The sequence below is a fragment of the Marmota marmota genome, unplaced genomic scaffold (genome assembly GCF_001458135.2).
Source record: "Marmota marmota marmota unplaced genomic scaffold, marMar, whole genome shotgun sequence".
Classification (NCBI taxonomy): Eukaryota; Metazoa; Chordata; class Mammalia; order Rodentia; family Sciuridae; genus Marmota; species Marmota marmota.
This window is the reverse complement of record NW_026000241.1, coordinates 4,957,987-4,973,865: the sequence shown is the minus strand read 5'-3', so window position 1 is coordinate 4,973,865 and position 15,879 is coordinate 4,957,987. Positions and strand designations below refer to the sequence as shown.

Here is a 15,879-nt window from a genome sequence, read left to right as displayed (position 1 = left end):
TTTTTGTAATTGACAAAAAGGTTGAAATGTGGAAACCTACCCCTTGGGCCTCTTGGCAGGAAGTAGGTATAGAGATTGAGTAAATCATGAAGGGCCAATGAACTAATCAATCATGTGAACATTCCAGAAACCTACATGAAAAATCATAAGCAACAGGTGTGGAGAAATTCTGAGGTCATGAACACAGGGAGGTGCTGTGGGTCCTCCAGTTGGGACATGGAAGGTCCAACAGCCCCTTACCCCATACCTCAACCTTATGTACCTCTTCCATTTGGCGTTCTTGGGTTGTACCTTCATAATAAAGTAATAGTAAGTAATGTGGTCTCTGGAGTCCTGTGAGTCATCAGCATACAAGAAAATATAAATGGATGGAGAGACTGTGGGAACTTGACTTGGTAGCAAAGTTGTTAAAAAAAAAAGATGGGTACCTTGCACACCCAATATTTTGACTGGCATCTGATGTAAGGGCCATCTTGGGGGACTGCACCCTTAATCCTGTGGAGTGAGACACTTACCTCAGGTTATGTCAGAATCAATGGAGTTGAACATTACTTGGTTTCTAGAGTTGAAGAACTGGTCATAGGTGTGCAAAGAGCCTCCATATTTGGTATCAGAAGTTTCATGAATAAAAACAATTTGTTTCCTCTCTCCCTGGGTGAAAAATGTAAGATTGTCTATTCCACCCATGGAGTTAGTCCCAAATCTGACCACTTATCCCACCCCACTCCAAGAACCATCCTCCACCTTCCCTTAGTCTCTGAACCCCACCCTTATCCTCCACAATCTGATGTCATATCAGCAAAGAAAACTCACAGAATCTGTTCATAGGGTATGCATAAAACCAAGACATTGTTACAAACATTTTGGAAAACTGTTTGGCAGTATCTATTCAAGCTGATGGAAGCCATCTCTATGTCCCCAAAATTATACCCCTAAGTGTAGACACAAAAGAATCCATAAAAATCATCTTGTGTGGATGTGTACTAGAGATCCATGGGAACCCTAAATGAAAATGACTGAAATATCTATGAATATATTGACTCCGTGGAAGATCATGCAGCTTGTTCTAAACTATTTGGAATTGCCCTAGGAACAAATTCTTCAAATGGCTTTCCTAATCTTGCATTCCCTTGTCCTCCCACCTGTCTGCCTTCATGTCCCCAAACTCCCTCAGCCATTCACAGTGGCCAGGGGTCAGCAGACACAACACCATGCCTGAACACACCATGCCTCTGTCACTCTGAGCCTTTACACTTACTGTTCCTTTCACCTGGAAAGCCACGCCTCAACTGCATCACAATTGAGCATGCTGCAGGTCTGACTTCACTCTTCACCACTTCCAGACACCTTCTAGGCCTTCCACTACAGGTTTCTGGAAGAACCCTGGCTTCCCTTAACATACTCTTGACCACTGTGTCAACCGGGAATATAAGAGTTTCCTAAACAACCATGAGAACCTGAGAGCAGCACAATACTTTGTTTTTGATCATTGCTGACTCTCAGCACCTAGAACGTTTCCATATCAAGTGGTCATGAAAGACACATGTGCTGACTCTGTGAAGAAAAAGAGGACAAGATGTTATGAGAATATAAAGCACAAGCCTCGGCCCTGAAGGGGCTGGATGGACGTGGTGGCTCGAGCCAGGGCGGCGGCGGTAGTGGCTGGAGGCTGCGGTAGTGGCTGGAGGCTGCAGCACCTCCTCCTCCTCCTCCCCGGCGCGGGCGGTCATCCGGGCGGTGGTCAGGGCGAGCGGCCGCGGCCCCCATGAGCCTGTGGTGGGCTGGCTGAGCCTGAGCCGGGGTCCGAGCGGCTGGCGCGGAGGGTGAGGACGCTGCGGAGACCGCTGTCCCGCTCCCTGTCCTGCCTCCCGGGCGGCAGGAAGGACAACCACCAGGGGGTGGGGGGTGTGTGCGACAGAGAGGCCGTGTGAATGACTCCAGGCTGTCTTCGTTCAGAGTCACCCTGATCAAGGAACACAGATCTTCTTAACAGCAGCATTGAGAAATCTGGCTGGCTATTTATCCAATTACATCATTCTTTTGTGTCATCCGTTTTGAGCCTGTTGATGTCTAGAACATCTGTCAGTGGGTTGCTAGGAAGAGGTTCAATGTTTGCATTCTCACCAGATCAGTTTCAGAGACTGCTTAAAATCAATCCAGACTGGAAAACCCACAGACTTTCTGATTTAGGTGCTGGAGATGGAGAAGTCACAAAAATCATGAGCCCTCATTTTGAAGAAATCTATGCCACTGAACTCCCTGAAACTATGATATGGCAACTTCAGGAGAAGAAATGCAGAGTGCTTGGAATCAATGAATGGCAGAACAGGGGTTTCAGTATATGTCATCAACTGCTGGAATTGCTGGACCACTGTGATCAGCCCCTGACTTTGTTAAAAGATATCAGAAGTGTCTTGGACCAACTAGAGGCAGAGTCATTCTTGCCCTTGTCCTTCCTTTTCATCCCTATGTGGAAAATGGCGGCAAGTGGGAGAAACCATCAAAAATGTTGGAAATCAAGGGACAGAATTGGGAAGAACAAGTGAACAGCCTGCCTGAGGTGTTCAGAAAAGCTGGTTTTATTATCGAAGATTTCACCAGACTGCCATACCTGTGCAAAGGTGACATGTATAACAACTACTATGTTCTGGATGACTACTTTGTTCTCAAACCAGTACAGAATGGCGGAGGCCAGAGTCTGCAGAATCTGCCCCAGGATCTATCCTTCAGAAGAGGGTTCACAGTTATGTAATGGGAGGACCTTTGGGGAAAGCCATTCTAAACAGTATGTAGGAATTTAAAAAGCCAAAATACTAATTATTTCTTTGTAGTGTGTAAAAGGAATGTTTTTAAACAACAAAAACCCAACTCTGGATTTTTATCAACTCTTTACTCAGTTAGAGCTGTTCTTCAATGCAGGTCACACTCCAGTTATGATGGAAGATATTTTTTATATTTAATTGCAGTTGGGACTCACTCCCAGACAAAGCAATAGTCATGACTTCATGGAGCCAATAAATGGATCGTTTTTAATAAAATGAAGACTGGTAATAAAATTGTCCATTGAATTCCAAATATTACTTGTAAGGTATAGCCACTGATATTCTTTCATGTTTAGAAACTCTGTTATTCAAGAAAATGTTTTTAATCATGCTAATAAACTTTTTTTTGGAGATTAAAAAAAAAAAAGGAATATAAAGCACAAGATCGTGAAACTGACTAGGCTCACAGAAGAAGTGGCATTTTCCCTAGACGATTTTGAAGGACAAAGAGATTCCCAGGCAGGTTTTCTTTTTTCTTCTTCTTTTGGCACTGGGGATAGAACCCAGAGACACTTTACCATTGAGATTCTTTTTAGACAGAATCTCACTAAGTTACTTAGGGCCTTATAAGTTGCTGAGACCGACCCTGAACTTGGGATCCTACTGCCTCAGCATCCTGAGTTGCTGGGATTACAGGTGTGTACCTCCACAACCACCCCAAGCAGTGTTAGAACAGCATTCTTGCAGAGGAAACAAAGGCACAGGATGTACTAAGCATGGAGAGAGGGAAATCTGGAAATTCGGCTCTTTATATATTCATGTGCTATCCTTCCTCATATTTCATTGTCCTTGTACTTAGACCAACTTAGACTCTTTATCAAAATAAAATAAATGGAGCTGGGGATACAGCACAACAGTAGAGCACTTACTTAGAAAGTGTGAGGCCCTGGGTTCAATGCCCAGAACTGTAAAAGAAAGGAAAAGGTCTCTTTGAGTCCTGAACTAGTCTGCAGGCCTGACACAGCAATTTGATTTTCTTGGACTTAGCTGTAAGAAATGTTGTAGAGGGCTGGGGTCGTGGCTCAGCAGCAGAGTGCTTGCTTAGTACGTGCGAGGCCCTGGGTTCCATACTCAGTACCACAAAAAAACAAATAAATGAAATAAAGATATGTCTAAAATTAAAAAATAAATATAAAAAAAAGAAATGTGGGCTGGGATTGTGGCTCAGCGGTAGAGCACTCGCCCAGCACGGGCGGGACCTGGGTACGATCCTCAGCACCACATAAAAATAAAGGCATTTGTTGTGTCTATCTACACCTAAAAAATAAATATTTTAAAAAAATGTTGTAGAGATGATAACTGTAATTAATTTGATAGGGAAGTCTAGCGTGAATTTCCAATTACAGAGAATCGCTATCCCACTGAAAAAGAATTTCATTCTTCTCAGTTGCTGATCTGTATTACAAAAACTTGTACTCATCACAATATTTTCAATGTTTCCAATAAAAATTTTTAAAAGAAAAAGCTAATATGTGTTAATCTATAATTTGTTTGAAACATTTAACAAACACTAAAAATGTATGCACAGAAATCTGATTTGAAAATATACATCTACTGTCATATCATGGGCATGAACAAATATGTATAAATGAATTTCACCATTATGTGTAATTATGATGCAGCAATAAGATGGAAAAATATGCCATCACACTGTGAAAAATATAAAATCCATGTAAAAATGTCATTTTTCCCCTGAAAAGAAACATACACATGTATACATGTACACGTATGTGTATGTATATATAAATAAGGGGGTACACATAACCCATCATGTGAGGTCAGTAGGATGTTGGCAACAATGAACAAAGACTCATTCTTCAGTGGCCTGTTAGCCACAAATATTGAAAAACAACATACAAACTAAGACTAATTGCATATTAGAAATAAAATTCAATTTGCTTTTGATCCAACATGGTTCAAAGTGTTAGAGGGTTCACTACCTGATTTGATTAAGAATACACTACTTAGGAAATTCAGATAGCACAGCCTAAACAAAACTTGCACAAGTGTTTCACCTCAATCTTTATTTTCAAGAATACAAATCAGAAACACACAATGCAGAGATCTACTTTAAAAATGAATTACTGGTGAACACAATATAAGTTTTGGGACATTTCCTCCAAGTACTACATTTTCTGGAAACTTCTAATCAAATTTCTTTACACCATGCTCTTCATATTAATTGCATGTATAGGATTCTACTATGGGTCTGGAGCTGTAGCTCAGTGGCAGAGCACCTGCCTTGCAAGTATGAGGCCCTGGGTTTGATCCTCAGCACCACATAAAAAATAAATAAAGATACTGTGTCCATGTACAACTAAAAAAATATTTTTTTAAAAAAGGATTCTGCTATATGAGGAATTTTCATACTCCTCTGAAACTATGTGCAACTGTCACCTCTTTTCTAAGAATTTTTCCCTCACAGGGTTTGTTGTTTGGTTTCTGGTACCAGGGGTTGAACCCAGGGGCGCTTAGCCACCCAGCCACATCCCTAGCCCTTTTTTACATTTTATTAGAGACAGGATCCCACTGAGTTGCTTAGGGCCTCACTAAATTGCTGAGTCTGGATCTGAACTCCCAATCCTCCTATCTCAGCTGCCCAAGTCACTGGGATTACAGACATTCACAGGGTTTTCATCCACTGTGATTTCTTACATATGAACTAAAGAGAGATCATTTCACAGGTCTTCTATTGCAGGTTCCACTGCATACCGTGCTCATTTATATGGGCCCACTGAACCAAGATGGCAACAAGTGTCCCCATATCTATCGCAAAAATACAAGTTACTGCAGCTGCATTATTATGTTTGCTCACAAGTTCATGTGATAATAAAGACTTCTCATTTTTTCTGTATTCAGGGTTACTCTCCAGTGTGCTGTTTTATGTACTTGAAAGAACCTGAGAATAAAGGCTTTCCCACATTGCTGACATCATTAAGGTTCCTCCTAACTGTGAATGTTTTCATGGTATGAAAGGGAACTGTAACCAGGAAAGGCTTTCTCACATAGTTTATACTCATGGAGTTTCTCTCAAGTGTGAGTTCCTTGATGTTTAAGAAGGTACCTGGATGGAGTGAAGGCTTCTCTGCATTCTTTACACACACACACACAGGGTTTCTCTCCAGTGTGCATTCTGTCATGTATTTTAAGGGTGGAGGAATGACTGAAGGCTTTCCTGCACTGCTCACATGCATGTTTTCATGGCACTGTGAATTCTTCGATGTTGTCTTAGGGTATGGGGATCACTGTAGGATTCGCCACATTGCTTGCACATGTAGGGTCTTTCTGCAGTGTGAATTACTTCATGTCTTCTGACTAAATAGGAGTGAATGAAAGCTTTCCCACAATGTTTGCAGGCATAGATTTTCTCTCCAGTATGAATTTGCTCATGTATTCTAATGGAGCTGGAAGAACTAAAGCCTTTTCCACATTGCTTACATATGTAAGGTTTGTCTCTAGTGTGAATTTTTTTCATGTTTTCTCATTGCGTTGGAAGAACTAAAGGCTTTTCCACATTGTTCACATGTATAAGGTTTCTCTCCACTGTGAATTTGCTCATGTATTCTAACAGAGCTGGAAGAACTAAAGCCTTTTCCACATTGCTTACACATGAAGGGTTTTTCTCCAGTGTGAGTTTTTTCATGTCTTCTGATGGCATAGGAATGACTGAAGGCTTTCCCACATTGCTCACATGTATAAGGTTTCTCTCCACTGTGAATTCGCTCATGTATTCTAACGGAGCTGGAAGAACTAAAGCCTTTTCCACATTGCTTACATACAAAGGGTTTTTCTCCAGTGTGAGTTTTTTCATGTCTTCTGATGGCATAGGAATGAGTGAAAGCTCTCCCACATTGTCCACATGTATAGGGCTTCTCTCCACTGTGAATTAGTTCATGCATGTGAAGGGAACTGAGAAATGGAAAACCTTTCCCACACTGATTACATGTATAGGGTTTCTGTTCACTGTGATTTCGTTCATGTTTGATAATGGAGCTGGAGGAAAGAAAACCTTTTCCACATTGCTTACATACATAGGGTTTCTGTCCATTGTGTGTTATCTCATGCATTTGAAGGGATCTATGTAAATGAAAAGCTTTCCCACATTTTTTACATGTATAGGGTTTCTCTCCACTGTGAATTAGTTCATGTCTTTTCATGTATCTAGAAGTACTAAAGCCTTTCCCACATTGCTTACACACACAGGATTTCTCTCTGTTGTGAATTTGTTCATGTACTTTCATGCGGCTTGAAGAACTAAAGCCTTTTCCGCATTGCTTACACACATAGGGTTTCTTTCCACTGTGATTTCGTTCATGAATTTGAAGGTCATAGTAAAAACGATAGGCTTTTCCACACTGTTTGCAATTGTATGGTCTCTCTCCACTGTGAATTCGTTCATGAATTTTAATGTAGCTGGAAGAACGAAAGGCTTTTCCACAGTGCTTACACACATGGGGTTTCTCACTTATGTGATTTCTTTCATGTCTTTTAAGAGATTTGAGACAACGCAAAGCTTTTCCACAGTGCTTACACACATTGGGTTTCTCTCCTGTGTGAGTTCTTTCATGCTTCTGGAAATGTTGGGGATCATGCAAGGCTTTCCCATCTTCCTTATATTCATATGGCTTCTCTCCATGTTCCTGATACTCATGTGCTTTGTGTCCAGTGTGAGCTGTCAGGGGCACAACTAGGGATGGATCAGCAATGGTGACTTCTTCACACACATGATGTTCACTTGGTTTTACTCCAGAAGAACGTATCTTGTTTTCAAGAGGATCTATGATGTGGCTGAGGACCTCTCCACATTGACCATCTTTTTTCTGTTCATAGAATCTCTCTAACACTTGAATTCTGCAAAGAATGAAAATAACATTACTAAGTATTTGTAATATTAATGATTTAGCAGAAGAATTGGCTTTATGCTGTGTAAGCTTTACTACTGAGCTACATTTCAGTCCTTTGAAAAAAAATTTTTTTGAGACAGCATCTTAGTAAGTTGCTCAGAGCCTCACTAAAGTGTTGAGGCTAGCATTCCACTTGTGATTCTTCTCCCTCAGCTTTCCAAGTTGTTGGGATTAGAAGTCTGCACCACCACCAAGTTCAGGTTTCTAAATAATCCTGTCAAGTTAAGATTTTATTAACCCTGAAGATGTTTATCACTTGTGAATATAACTGGCTACTACTTATGTGAAAAGCATGGGACAAAACTCAGATTGGATTTGTGATATCTGCATATACACAGTAAAATATTTTCAAAATGGGTCCTACCTGAAGGTAATTTCATACAATTCTAATAAATTGTGTATGGAAAACAGTCTGTGTACGATAAACTACCAGAAAGTGTCACTTATGACATCAAGTCTGTTCCAGATGCTGCCTGCAATGGAACATTTTGGATTTTTAACATTCCAATTATGCATGCTCAACCTATATGGACTGTTATAAGAAAATGGAGATTAAATTAATTTGAACCTTGGCATGTATCATTTCCTTCTTTTTATGATTTTTTTTTATAAGTTACTCCCAGATTTGTGAGGAACATTGCCTTCACTTGTGAGTTCAATTACCTAGATTTCCCTTGGAACTGTAGTGATCATCAATGGCCTGATTTTTCCATTGTTTTCCTAAAATGCAGACCCAGAAACATTATGACTTATTTCAACATTACAGAAAAAACTATCAGAGTCTTGCAGATCTGTTGTATAATGTCACCATGCTAGTATAGCATGTGGGTTTTCCATATTCCAGATCATGAAACAGAACTCATAAGCAAGTAATAACAGTTCTCTGATTGACAAAGTGAGGGAAAAAATGTCACCCTTACCTAGAATGGTCAGGTTCCAGAAGGTTTCCTGCATCACATCTCTGAAGAGCATCTTCTGGGAAGGATCCAGCAGAGCCCACTCTTCTAGGGAGAAGTTCACAGCCACATCCTCAAAGGTCACTGACTCCTAAAACATCCCAGATATTCCCAGGAGGAAGGTTACACACACAGCACTGGAGACCTGCACTCACTGTGTGAGAATTTCACATGATATTATGTCCTCCCAATACTCCATCACCTGGTATCACACTCTTACTCTCCAGCCAGGCTCACATCTTCTCACACAGCAATTCTGGTGCTGAATTGCACCTACTGGTAGAGAAACAAGGAGAACAGGAACACTGGCTGTGCTGCTGGGTCTCTCCAATTCTCTTTGTACAATGGTCTCCAGTACCTCTCACATCAAAGTCCAACATGTACTGCACATAATAACAGTAGCTGTCCTGAGACAGCATATTCTTAGAAATACTTGGGAACAAACTTTGATCTATGTTGCTCTCTGGAACTACTGTTGGGATGGACTTCACCAGCTTAACTGCAGGAGGGATTTGGGGTTCCCAAGCAGGTTGTCCCAACAAAATGCAGCCAGGAAGTCCTGTTGGTCCTCTACATGTTTTCAATATTCTGTATGCTTGACAGAGGTTGTCCATCTCATCAGTTCTCAAAACACACTCTGGATGATGAATCTCTAGTGGACTGGTATGTCAGATCAAATTTGAAACCTCTTTTTACAACTCATTATTTAGGGAATCCAGTACATCCTTGGGATTGTACAAAGGGACCACAACTGAAAGCCTGTACCTTAGGTTCTGTATGTCAGTCAGAATTAAATACTAAATAAGACTCATGAATTATAATTCAGTAGACTAATAGGTAATCACTAAAGTTTTGGTTGGAGAATTTCAGAGCAGAATAAAATACGGGGAAAAGTGTACATGTTCTTAGAAAGATTTCACTGTCACCAAGATCTAACTAGTAAATGAATGTATAAAATTGCAAAATGTCAATAACAAGACTTTTATTAGGACAACCAAAAACAGTTCATGCCTGCTGCAGTGGCATACATGTATAATCCCAGCAACTTGGACTTACCAAGACCCTGTCTTAAATAATTAAAAATAAATAAAATGAATAGATTTTTTTCAAAGGGTAAGGATATTGCTCAGTGCTTTAGGGCCTGTAGCAATCATTACCCAAACCGAAGGAAAAAAAAAAAAGTGGAAAGAAAACAGGAAAAAAACCAGCTTATCAAATCCTCTAGGTGTACTTAATGTCTAACAACATTTAAACTCATTAGAATAAGAAACTGATCATTTGGCTAATATACATAAAATATTTTGAAGCCACACAATTTGGAAGACTACACTATTAACAGAAAGATTACCTAACAGATCTTGAAAAAGAAAAGAACAGTCAGTCATCCAACATGTGAACAGAGAACTGATTCATGACACAGCAGGCGTTGCACAACTGTGGCAGACACCTCATTCTCTCTATAGTTGAGACAGGGACAAAAAGTTATCTATTTACCTGGACAGGCAATGTGTTCCCCTCTACTCCAAGGATGAAATACAGATTACACAGTAAAACCAGAAAAACAATACTGGAATAGTTTGAGAAGCCACAAATACCTTTTAAACATAGAAAACAGTGTTTCCAAATTTAAAAAGTAATATTTCCTAAAAAATAAGTGGAACAATTTACATCTATGAAAATAGAGGAAGGTAAAAGACAACAACGTACAAAATACAAAAATTTTTGCAATACATGGCATGAAAAAGGACAGCGTGCTCCAAGGCTTTGTGGCACACACCTGTAATCACAGCTACTTGGGAGGCTGAGGCAAGAGGAGCCCAAATTCCAGAGAAGCCTGGGCACACTGGGAGACCCTGTTTCAAAATTAATATGAAAGCAGGGCAAGAACAGTCATACAAATCTGTAATCCCAGCGGCTTGGGAGGCTGAGGCAGGAGGATCGCTAGTTCAAAGCCAGCCTCAGCAACTCAGCAAGGCCCTAAGCAACTCAGTGAGACCCTGTCTCTAAATAAAATATAAAATAGGGCTGGGGATGTGGCTCAGAGTTGACTGCCCCTGAGTTCAATCCCTGATATCCCCACCCAAAAAGAAAAAGGGCTGGAGATGTTATGTTAGGCCAGTGTGAGAGCAGTTGCCTAGTATGTGAAAAGCCTTGGGTTCAGTCCCCACTAACACCACCATGAACATAGACATAAGATTGAAATGCAGAACAAAAATAAATGAATACATTTATTTTGTTTACATAAAGTAAACATTTTAACTCAATATAAAACACCAAAAAGAGAGCTGTGTCCTTGTTTGAGGAAAAAGCCAAATACATATAAATATTGAAGATCATAGCAAAACAACAGAGGTTTATACATAAATGGAGGATAAATTGATGCATATCACTGACACTGTAATTTCAAGTTTCGAAGCCACACAATTTGGAAGACAAAGACATTCACTGGGCAAGTGGTGCACTCCTGTAATCCCACTGAGTCAGCAGACTAAGGCAGAAGGATCATAAATTCAAGGCCAGCCTTGGCAACTCAGCAACACTGTAACTCTAAACAAAACATGAAGAAGGGCTGGGGGTATAGCTCTATGATGAAGCTTCAATCCTCAGTCCCACCAAACAAAAAAGCAACCAACCAAACAAAAAAGACCATAGAGTAAATTGCAGGTTCCAATTAAAATAATTATATGAAACCATCATTATAGGTGTTCCATGGCATACTGGAGCAAAGAGAACAAAGAATCAGTTAAGATGAAGTTAAATGATTGAAATTTCTTGAAGAAGAACAAGAAAAAAATTTAGAGACTGTTTTACCAGTGTGTCTCCTTGTCTACCTTTTGGAAAGAAGTTCTTTAGGGAGAAGCAAAAAGATGTAGGAACAGAGATACAAAACGAACAGAAAGTAGTTTACAAATATGGTATATATTAACCCAACCATATCAATAATCACTTTAAATGTGAATGCTCTACAGACAGACTGGTAGAAAACAAGATCCACCCTTGTGCACTTTATGAAAAAAAAAGTTTTAACTATCAAGACATCAGGTCAAGAGTCAAAACGTTTCTTATATATGAGAAATAAATTCAAGAAATCTAGTATTGTGAGTAATCATTAGAGAAGTATGTTTACAGTTCCCTCATCCCCCCCACAAAAAAATGTATGTGAAGCAATGTATTTGGTAATTAGCTCAATTTAGCCATTCAACAATGGTTAAAGGCTGGGGATATAGGTCAGTTGCTGGAGTGCTTGCTTCACATGCACAAGGCCCTAGGTTCAATGCCTACCATCTCACACATGCACAAAAAAGGATACATTGTGTGTGTGTGTGTGTGTATGTGTGTCAGAGAGAGATGGAGGAAGGTGGGGAGGGGGAGAGAGAAAGAGAGGCGGGGGGAGAGGTGTTTACATGGGTTGAAACCAGGAACATTCAGTTGTAAGTTACATCCCCAAGCCATTTTTAAATTTTTATTTTGAGACAGGGTCCAAGGTGCATAGGTTGGTCTTGGATTTGCTATCTTCCTCCTAAGCCATTCAAGTGGATGGATTACAGGTATGCCCCATGACATCTGACTGAAAGCACCATGTTCGAAATTACAAATAAATTCCATTTTTATCTATTAACAATATATAGATATTTTCAAAATAGATCAATATGAAAACATAGATGAATTAATGATAAAGTTATGCCCATTCTTGTATTGATCCAAAAATAACTTTAAAAGTTCTCTTAATGCTGTACTAATCAAGTTGTATCTCAAACAAAATAAGGAATAAAGGGACTAAATAATGATAGAACAGTTGATTCTCTAAGAAAACATAACAATCCTTAATATATATATACTCCTAAACATGAGGCAAAACATGGAACTGAAGGGAAAATCACAGATCACAATTGTACCTTCAGATTTCAACTCATCTCTATCAGCAAGGGACAGATCAAGAAGTCAGAAAATCAGTACTGGAATAGTTGAAATCAACAGCATCAGACATCAACTAGAGACATCTGCTCAGGTAGAACCACTATGGAGTGCACGTTCTTCTGCCTGTTCCTTTTGTAGTGTTGGAGATTGAATCCAAGGCTTTGCAAATACTAGCTATGTGTGTCTACCACTACACCCCATCCCAAGCCTCAGTACAAATTCTTGTCAAGATCACACTATAGTGGGAAATGAGGTTCAGGACACTGAGATCTGGAAGCAATACATTGTTCCTGTTGCCACAGCCCAGAGGGATAATTCCCAAAGTCTGAGCCCTGAGCACAGCAGGGCTTTTACTTTTTACATAAGTACATTTGGGGCACATTAAGGCAAGGGATTTGGTGCAATCCTACTGGAAGGTGCATTCTACATTTTTTATATGGATGCAAGCTTGTCAATATCCCAGGGACTCTTAGCTCTTACTGCTTAGGGACTTTTACTGCATTAAACCTAAAATAGGATTGTTCTGTCCCTGTTGCTTGGTTTACTGCTTTAGTTACTGCAGTTATGATTTACAGGTACCTGTTAACCACCTCATGCCTCTATGTTTAAATGTCAGTAAGACAGTTTCTGTGTGCCCACAGGCAAAACCACAGCCTGTCAGCTCCTAAACTGCCAAAGTTCCCATTTTGCTCTACCACAATACAGAATCTTTACCAACATGGACCATGTTACAAGACACACCTTAACAAACCAAAGGAACACAAATTGTGGAGAATGGCCAAGCCCCGGTCATTTCTTATCCTGTGTGGCTGGTAAAAGCCAAGCCTGGGAAACATTCCTTGCCAAAACGCATGCATGTCAACAGCCTTGAAACTTGGCTCTGATGCTAACAGTTATCAAATGTTCCAGTACAGTGCATTTTCTGGGCACATCAGGATAGCTGCAAAGAGTTTCTAGCTTATAACTTTTTAGTGCACAAAGAAGCCTCTTAATAACTCACAAGCCTTGAACAATTTACAGTGCCCTGATAGCTAAACTTCCTGATTAGAAAACCCTACATAATCAACTTGCCAAGCTACTTCTGGGTCACTGTTCCACTATCAGAGGGCAGTGTCCAACTTGGCCCCAGCTGTGCTTAAAAATGTCTCTGTTCTCTTTGTATCTGTGTTTTTCTCTATGTCCCATTGCCAACTTAAGATCCTTTGTTGATGCTGCATGGGTCTCAGCAAGAAATCAGTTGCTCACCTTCAGACCATACTGAAAAGAAACCAGCCATCAATAGCATAAAATAGCTAGAAAATGTCCAAAAATCACACAATACATAGCTGAATAGTCCACACATCAAAGGAATTTAAGTATTTCAAAATATGTGAAAATGAACAAACATGTCTCTTGTGAGACACAGAAAAAGCAGTGCATAGGGAGAAATTTGCAACAAGGAATGCTTATATTAGAAAATAAAAAAGACCTCAACTAAACAGTCTGGTGTACCACATTGGATAACTGGCAGAACAAGAGCAAGATAATTTTAAATAAAGCACAGAAAAATAACTTGGAAGAAGTCAAACAATTTCTGGAAAGAAACAATCCAGAAAAACTCACATGAGAAAAGATAAACAATGTAAATAAGGCTCTATGCATTACACAAATTGAAACAATAGCAACTCAAAAACAGGGAGAACCAGGCCCACCTTGTCTTTTGGGCTTATTCTAACATTTAAGCACATCAATCATTACAATGTCTTCCAGGTAAGAGATGCAAAAGTACTACTTCATAATGTATGAGGTCCCCAGTGCCAAGAAACAAAATGAGACAGACATTATAAGAAACAACAAAAATAAATAAATAAAGGAAAGGAGCATAGCTCAGTGAGAGTGCCCTGAGTTTCAATCCCAGTACAGAGTAGGGGGAGAGAAGACAAACTGCTTCTAAGAATAAAGATGAAAGAATTTTCAAGCTCAGTGGTATAGTATCTTCTTAGCATGTGTGCGGCTCTGGCTTTGATCCCCAGCACTGGAAAAATAAATAAATAAATAAATAAGAAAAAAGAAAAAATATTGAACGAATAATGGCAAATTATGTCTATCTTTTAACACACAGAATGATCCAATAAAACCAAGTAGGAATTATAAGTAGTTTTTAAAAAATATTTAGTTGTTGGGCTAGGATTGTAGCTCACCTGGTAGAGTGATTGCCTTGCATAAGGGCATGTGTTCAATGCCCAGAACCCCCCTCCAAAAAATAATTTAGTTGTTGATGGACCTTTATTTTATTTATTGAAACGCAGTGCTGAGAATCAAACCCAGTGCTTCATATATCCTATGAAGCATCTACATTTGATCCACAATCTATAAGTATTTAAAAACGACCAAACATTTAAAAGTCAACTCATGTAATTGATCACCTCAACCGGCTAAATGTTAGAGTCTGTAAACAAGTCAAAATAACACCTGGCATTTTGCCAGGGGAATGTTAAAGTTCGTAAACAAGTCTGGATGGTGCCTGGCAAAATGTCAGAGGGAGTGGTTTGAGAAGTAACAAAAGCGAGCCATTAAGTGTAGAGATTCCTGGTTGGTTGACTGATGTATCTAGTTTATGCTAATTAGATAAGCTCTGTGGAATGTATAAATACTGCTCCTGTCCTGCAATAAACGGCTCCCACTCCTGCTGTATCAACGTACACAAGTTCTTCGTCACCCCCCTGATTATTCTGCTGCAGCCGGACTGCGGCAGCTAAACAACAAAATCCTAAGATCAAATCAATGGGTACAGAGAAAGCATAAGAAATAATAATGATAGGCATTCAGACTGAGAAGAAACAAATAAAAAATGACTCTTCATACATGCCATTATGACCTACCTACAAAATCCCAAAGAACCAGCAAAAACTCTGGGAATTAATACTGGAATGTAGCAACACACACATGAGCTTAATATGCAAAAATCCATCATTTTTCTATATATCAAGTATAAAAAATCAATTTTAAATTTAAAACAATACTATTTATACAGAACAAGAAGTTGGACAAAGAGATAAACAATTTCACAAAAATGAAGGACACTAAAGAAAAATGCTCAAGGCCAGAGGTAATTAATAAAAGCAAGGTATATATTAATGGCTCAAGAGGCTGAGGCAGGAGCATCTCAAGTTCAAAGCCAACCTCAGCAACTTAGTGAGAACCTGTCTCAAAATAAAAACAAAATTGGATGGGGACGTAGCTCAGTGGTGAAGCACCCCTGGGATCAATCCCCAATACAAAAAAAAAAAAAAAAAAGAA

The 15,879-nt window shown here is 39.5% G+C and overlaps 2 pseudogenes; one reads left to right on the top strand and one right to left on the bottom strand.

Moving 5' to 3' along the window:
• The first annotated feature begins 216 nt into the window (after positions 1-216).
• Positions 217-3,189, top strand: LOC107145037 (annotated as a pseudogene).
• A 2,684-nt stretch (positions 3,190-5,873) lies between these two features.
• The window catches only part of LOC107145036, a 12,823-nt pseudogene continuing 2,817 nt past the window's right edge, over positions 5,874-15,879 (bottom strand).